Genomic DNA, 8,459 nt, shown 5'->3' with positions numbered 1-8,459 from the left:
CAAAGAAAAGCGGCGAAGAAATATGATAGACTTGTTTTTTCGTGTTTTGGAATAACGACAGGAAAGCAGCGAGCGAATGAAGAATACCGTGACAAACTCATTCTCTCATTCTCCGGCTGTTTTATTTATCCGGAGAAATAACACGTTGTATTTATCCGGAGAAGTTGTGTGAGTGCCAATAACTTTTCGTGTGAAAATGTGAGTTTTTATTGTCGCAGTAGCAAGCTATCCGGGCGCATTTACTCATATGAGCGATAAATGCAATGCCTGATTAACAATATTTCAACAGAATGCATTTTTCGAGGTAAGCTATAGGGAAGACTGAGGAGACTTGATCCACTTTTTTATTTTTCAGTCCAACTCCGTGGAATGATAAAAACTATGTATTTTTTTGTAGTTTTATATTGTTTCTAGAGATGACTAATAATCATAAAAAAATTACATGGAAATATTATACTGGACATGAGGTATGAGCATTTTTGGAAAACAACAAAAAACTGGAAAATTCTTTGATTAGTTGAGACTCGATCCCTAATTTGGGGACACTTGATTATTTTTTGAAAACGTGTTTAAAAGAGCATGTAGGGTAATAAGCCTATTTTTACCCTTTTTCTATTATCATCCTACCCATCTGAAGCCTTTGGTTAGAGCAGCGTCTGCCATCTTTGCTCAACGCATTGGCTCAAATGGTGTTGCGATAATTGGGGCACCCGATTAGAGTTTTTGCTGCGCTCAAACAGAAGATTTTCACCACTCTTAAGGAAATTTTGTTATAATATTGGCTCTTAATAAGAGGCGAATGACCTTAAGGCTACAACCTCTATAATCGAAATAAAAAATAGCTCCTAATTACAAAGCAAAGAAGCTGAAATAATAAAATTAATAATGAAATAATGTGGTACCCTCCCTAATAGGACAAAAATAGGTACCTAACCCCATTCAATGTTATAAATGTATTGTGGTATTGATTAAATTATTGTGATTACATATTACTATTTTTGTTACTACATATTACGCATCTCTCACCTGATTTTTTTATGAATTCCCCAAATCTCTGTGCAATTATTTGAAAGCTGTCGTTATTATGGTTGAGGAACGTCAAATGTGGGATGCATGGTTGCTACGTATACTGTAGTAAACAATTACAGTTAAGTTTCTGTACGATGAAGCGTTCATTTTTGACAGTATTTTTTGTTATTTATGGCAACAATGACTTCAATTGTTCTGGTGTGAATTTGGTTATTTTCAGTGGTGTGTATGAAGCACGACGAAGGGGATCAATTCTCCACGAATTTGAAGGGATCAAGTGAACCCATATCACCTATTTCAGCAAATTTTAGTACAAGTATAGTTGAACAAAAAAATCAGCTCAATCATAACGTATTCATATAATTGACATTCTCCTGTAATTCAGTATGCAAAAGTATAGTATGTAGTGGGTGACTTTATCAATTGTATAAAAGTTTGAAAATTTAGAAAATAAGTCTTCTTCAGTTCTTCTGAGATTTTTTCTTTGAATCGGTAAAAATTCGGTAACACATGTCTAATTTATTTTTTTTTGTGTTAAAGAAACTTATGTTTAGATAAAGCTGCGCAACTTTCTAGTATATTCGATTAATGTATTCTGATCCGTCTTTGAGTTACAATGATGGGATCAAGTCTCCCCTATTATAAATCTGGTCTCGTTAGTAGTTAAAATAACAGGAAATTATAACAAGTAACACCTCGAGATATAGTTTTGAAATGGTTTTGCTATGTGTTTCTGATCGGGTTGTATGTCTTCTCTCTGCGGTAGTATGTACTGCATTTCCAGAATATTTGAAGAACATCGGACTTCGGGCGACCCATGTTGCGTGTTCATTTACCATCCTTTTTATATATAAGTGAAAATTCTTGGATAGGGGAGTTTTCCCAATCAAAGTACGATTAATAGAAACAGAACATTGTGGTTGTGGTACTGGAATAAAATAATTTAAATCTTTTTATTTCACGTATTTTCTGTATAAGTGGCGTTGAAATGAATTACAACGCTCATATTACTAGGTTTGAGTAATTTTTATGTGTTGTTTTGAAAGCAATTTTAAACCAACCTTACGCAACAATTATGCGGTATGCGATCTAGGAAGTGTATGTCATAGAAAAACATAAATTTGTATTGGCTTTAGGGATTTTTCCGAGGAACAAAAGAGTGGTAATGACAAGAAGAACTGATAGTTTGTTAGTCAAAATTGTCATCCCAATCCAGTGTTGTAATAGTTAAACTGAATTGCGACAAGCTATTTGTTATTCTCATTATTTAGTGATTTATTACATAATACAGAGTGGAGAATAACAATACAATTCGAAGAATGCAACTATACAAGTCTCAATATTGCAGACAATAAATATAGCTTGCATGCAATCAAATATGAGCATGCAACATAATAGCAAGCAATATACAAGTTGTGTGTAAATTAAACTACTTTTATATTTTCCAGTGTTGCCGATACGACGGAGAAATGCATAAATATGGAAATTGAAACGGAATATGACCAATATGATCAGTTGCAAAGTCGATCACCAGACGATGTGGATTCATGTTCGTCATCAACAGCAAGAAAGCGATTCAAAAAGATACTTGAGCTAGGGGTTGATAAGGAAGCCGCTAGAACAATATTTAAAAAATCGCCTCACACTACAGGAAGAGGAGAATCTGAAAATATACCTTGACTTCTCCAACTGCGGTGACGGCAATCCTCAACCTAAAAGGAAAAAAGAGTGTATCGTGTCAATAAACGGTTAGAATCGGTTATAGCCAAAACCTCTGGGAATAAAAAAAGCCCAGCGACATACAGTGAGGCAGTAAAAACTTTTAAAATATGTATACTACCAAGAGATTACCCAACGACTGAGTTCTTTACAACCAATTTGGAACTTATCTAAGAGGCCGTTTTGGCAGAAGTGGTTGAGCAGAGACGGGAACAATTGAAACAAAAATTTACAAACTGTAAATTCAAATCTGTTATAAGCTGCCTGGACAGATACTCCGCAGATTGGCTTAAAGCTACGATTTCTTCGTTGCACCCTTGGGATAAAGCTAAGTTGGTAGCGGTGGACGAACATGACATTCCAAAGCCAGAAGTGATAGTGGTGTTCTTCCCAAAAAGTGCTGCAAACGATAACGACACGATTCTGGCACTAATTGAGAGCCAAAATGATTTAGACACTGAAAAATGGAGGATTCTCAGACGAAAAATAATAAATCAACATGCTCAACTAGTAATGTCTGTAGATAAAACCTCCATGCAAAAAATCATAAGAGAGAAGTTCGAATTAAACTACAAATTCAGACAGAAGATTAGTCCAAACCACTTCTTGAGAAAGGAAGAGTGATCGAACACCAAAAAAAAAAAAACACCGAATCAGAAGCGCAGGACACACCTAACACCGACAATACGGAAATAAGAGGAACGAATACGAATACTTAGGAAGTAGAAAAAACGTGTTAGACAGCAAACGAAACACGAAAATGCTTTTATCCATGACAAGATTCTAGGAATATCTACACAAACTGGTAAGATAATCTTTGATAATTTGGAAAATACACCGCGTGCGGCTATTCTGGTAAGTGCTAATATTAACTTTACCAATTACAGAATTCATAAAAAGAGACATAGTGGCAATACAGATAATAATACCGACAACGAGAGGAAGGACTGAGATTATTGTTGCTTCGGCTTATTTCACAGGGGAGTCAAATGAAGCCGCTCCACAGGATATAACTGAGTTTGTTGGATATTCCAAGAAACGGAATAAGCAGTTTATTATAGGGTACGATGCAAACGCCCATCAACGATATGGGGAAGTACCGATATCAACGAAAGAGGTAATTCTTTTATATAATATAATATATTAATATATGTAATAGAGTCAACAAACCTACTTTTATAAACGCGATTCGGGAGGAAGTGTTGGATTTAACAATAACCAGTACAAAGTACCAGTATACTTTAAAGTAGAAATGCTAACTAAAGAAGCACTGGAGATCTCGTCAAACTTTTAAACGCCCAAACTTATAGATGTTTGTAATAGAAACTTTCCAACTAAAACGCATACATCCAATAAGGACGCGCCATGGTGGAACAAAACCTTGGAGAGAGATCATACGTCTCCCAACCTTTGAACGGAACGGATCGTTATATTTCACAGTGGTGTTCGGTGTGTAAATTTTAGTGAGTCAAGGTCATCCTTTGTTCGTTCGTTAGCTGCCGTTCTGCTGGTGCCGACAGTAAATCCAGTACATTGTTTTCGCTGGTGCGGAACAATCGACGTTGTTTGCAGATAAGTTTTGCTTTATTTTTTTTCCCTCGTTTGCTTTCTTTCCTTTTCCTTACTTTTACTCTACCTTGTAATCAAATAATAAGACACATTCCCGTTTATATAACGCTCTGCCCTCGTGCTTAACCCATTCATGCCCATGTTGTTTGTGGACAACAACGTTTTTAAACAGCTATAACTTTTGATTGAGGCGAGATTTGCTCACAAAAACAAGTAAGGCTCATTAATGTTATTGTTGTCTTTAATTTGAGTATTAACACTTACAAGGATCAGCTCTAGAACTGAAGTTATTGCAATTAGTCTGATTGGATTCCGATGGAGCAGTGCTGCCAGGGAAAGTTTACGTTGGCGACCGAAAATGATTTTTTCATGTATCTTCGTTGTGGTGCAATATTATTGAAAAGTGATTAAACTTATCAATTTAGACCGTCGTTGGCTACGTTTTCCACGTAATTGGACTATTGTAATTATTCTAGGAGAATTGTATTGAGCACTACAAGGTAAAAATTGACCAGCTTCTAGCACTGCCATAGAAGTACCTATCTTTATGAAAATAGGCTTTTCGGGTTTCTTGACCCCACCGTTTTCAAGGAAAAATAGTTATAAAACCCTACATGCACTAGAAAAAAGTTGGGCATGAAAGGGTTAAATGGCCGAGGGCGAAATACCATCTGATGTAATCATGGAAGTCCCTGATCCCCCTAATACTCGCATTGCTCCCCGTATAAAGCAGTACCCAGAAGGTTCCTCTGGGCCACGGGTGATATATTTTCGGACCGGAGAGAAACCGGTTAATATATTAAAACTTTCTCGAGATCTGACTGCTAATTACCCGGCCGTAACTCAGATAACACGTGTTCGGGCAAACAAGATACGTGTTCTAGTGAATGATCTCGGCCAGGCAAACGCGATTGCTTGCTGTGAGCGCTTTACACGGGAATTTAAAGCGTACGTGCCTTGTGTGGCCTGTGAAATCGATGGGGTAGTGTCCGAACCGGGCCTGAAATGCGAAGAACTGTTGGAGCACGGGGTTGGCTGCTTTAAGGACCCCTCTCTTGAACAGATTAAGATCTTAGAATGCAAACAATTGTATACCGCAAACACCGAGGGAGGTAAGACTACCTACTCTCTATCAGGCTCGCTTCGGGTGACATTCGCCGGGTCCTCTCTTCCCAACTACATCCTCCTTGACAGGGTTCGCCTACCAGTTCGCCTGTTTGTACCGCGGGTCATGAGCTGCAGCAATTGCAAGCAGTTGGGCCACACAGCCACATATTGTGGAAATAAGAAACGATGCGGCAAATGCGAAGGAGAGCATGAGGATGACTCTTGCGACAAAGAAACTGAAAAGTGTATTTGCTGCGGGGGCCCTTCACATGCTCTTAAATCATGCCCTGCGTACAAGCAGCGCGGGGATAAAATTAGGCGCTCCCTTAAGGAACGCTCAAGGCGTTCTTATGCAGAAATGCTAAAGAATGCTTCGCCATCTGTCCTGTCCGAAAATCTCTATGCTGGTTTGGCTAACGTTGAGCAAGAATCTGACGACCCACGAGAGGGAACATCTTTGGTTAACCCAGGGGAATCCAGGAAGAGGAGAAATCCAGCCTCCCCTACATTGCCCCGTAAGGGTGCCAAGGTGTCGTCCACTCAGAGTGCGCCATCTACAACCAATAAATCCAACGGAAGTGATGCACAAAAGCCGAAGCAATTTGCTCCAGGACTTGGAAATATTAATTCTAACAAGGAGTACCCACCACTTCCAGGGACACCAAAAACCCCAAGTGTCCCCTTTTTTCAAACAGATACTCAGTCCAGTAGCGGACTAATGAAATTTTCTGACATAGTGGACTTAATTTTCACAGCTTTCAATGTTACTGATCCTCTTAAAAGCCTTCTGATACGTTTTCTCCCTATAGTGCAAACATTTTTGAAGCAGTTGACTACTAAATGGCCCCTCCTTGCAGCGATCGTATCCTTCGATGGCTAAGTCATCGAACGAGGTCACTGATTCGATCACTGTTCTACAGTGGAACAGCAGAAGTATCCTCCCGAAAATCGATTCCTTTAAATTTTTACTAAATAGTTTAAAATGTGATGCTTTCGCATTATGTGAAACTTGGTTAACTTTCGATATAAATCTCAACTTCCACGACTTTAATATAATTCGTCTGGATCGAGAAAACCCCTATGGAGGAGTACTTTTGGGAATCAAAAAGTGCTATTCTTTCAACCGAATTAACCTCCCTTCGACACCAGGCATTGAAATTGTCGCTTGTCAAGTTTTAATCAAAGGTAAAGACCTTTGCATTGCTTCCATCTACATTCCTCCTAGAGCCTCGGTAGGGCACCGAACGCTTTGTAATATCACGGAATCCTTACCGGCACCGCGGCTAGTTCTGGGAGACTTTAACTCGCACGGTACGGTATGGGGCTGTCTTCATGATGATAATAGATCAACATTAATCCAAGATCTTTGCGATAATTTTAACATGACCATCTTAAACACGGGAGAAATGACGCGGATTCCTACACCACCAGCACGCGCAAGCGCGTTGGATTTATCGCTTTGCTCGACATCGCTACAGTTAGATTGCATGTGGAAGGTGATCCCTGATCCCCACGGTAGCGATCATTTGCCTATCGTGATTTCAATTGCTAACGGTTCAAGACCATCGAAAACAATCAATGTCTCGTATGACCTCACACGGAACATTGATTGGAAGAGTTACGCGACCGCGATATCCGTTAAAATCGAATCCACTCAAGAACTTCCTCCGGAGGAAGAGTACAGGTTTTTGGCTGGCTTGATTCTCGACAGTGCGAATCAAGCTCAGACTAAACCAGTACCCAGCGCGAATACCCATGGACGGTCTCTCACCCTGTGGTGGGATAAAGAGTGCTCGGAGCTGTACGCGGAAAAGTCCACTGCATATAAGGCCTTCCGGGAAGACGGGTTACCCGCTAGCTATCAACAGTACGCGTCGTTAGAAAGGCGAATGAAGAGTCTAATGAAAGCCAAAAAACGCAGTTATTGGCGCCGGTTCGTCGACGGGTTAACGAGAGAAACAGCGATGAGCACTCTTTGGGGTACGGCTCGACGTATGCGTAATCATAATAGTACCAACGAGAACGTGGAATATTCAAACCGTTGGATATTCGCTTTCGCCAAGAAGATCTGTCCGGACTCTGTCCCGGTACAGAAAACGTACCGCGCCGCGTCTTCTCACGATACCGCGAACGAAACACCGTTTTCGATGGTGGAGTTCTCACTTGCTCTCTTATCGTGCAACAATAACGCCCCAGGGTTAGACAGAATCAAATTCAACTTGCTGAAGAATCTGCCTGACACTGCAAAAAGGCGCCTGTTGAATTTATTTAACAAGTTTCTTGAGGGTAACATTGTCCCTTATGAATGGAGGCAAGTGAAGGTCATCGCCATCCAAAAACCAGGAAAACCAGCCTCCGACCACAATTCGTATCGGCCGATTGCAATGCTGTCCTGTATTCGGAAGTTGTTCGAGAAAATGATCTTGTTTCGCCTCGACAATTGGGTTGAAGCAAATGGCTTACTGTCAGATACACAATTTGGCTTCCGCAAAGGCAAAGGGACGAACGATTGCCTTGCGTTACTTTCTACAGAAATCCAAATGGCCTATGCTAACAAAGAGCAGATGGCATCAGTCTTCTTGGATATTAAGGGGGCTTTTGACTCAGTTTCTATCAATATTCTGTCAGAGAAGCTGCACCAGCATGGTCTTTCACCAATTTTAAATAACTTTTTGCTAAACCTGTTGTCTGAAAAGCACATGCACTTTTCGCATGGCGATTTAACAACATCGCGATTTAGCTACATGGGTCTTCCCCAGGGCTCATGTCTAAGTCCCCTGCTCTACAATTTTTACGTGAATGACATTGACGATTGTCTTGCCAATTCATGCACGCTAAGGCAACTTGCAGACGACGGGGTGGTCTCTGTTACAGGGCCCAAAGCTGCCGACTTGCAAGGACCATTACAAAATACCTTGGACAATTTGTCTGCTTGGGCTCTTCAGCTGGGTATTGAGTTCTCCACGGAGAAAACTGAGTTGGTTGTTTTTTCTAGGAAGCGTGGGCCGGCGCAACTCCAGCTTTTATTAATGGGT

This window comes from Topomyia yanbarensis, chromosome 3, assembly GCF_030247195.1.
Source record: "Topomyia yanbarensis strain Yona2022 chromosome 3, ASM3024719v1, whole genome shotgun sequence".
NCBI lineage: Eukaryota > Metazoa > Arthropoda > Insecta > Diptera > Culicidae > Topomyia > Topomyia yanbarensis.
This window is presented reverse-complemented; position numbering follows the sequence as displayed.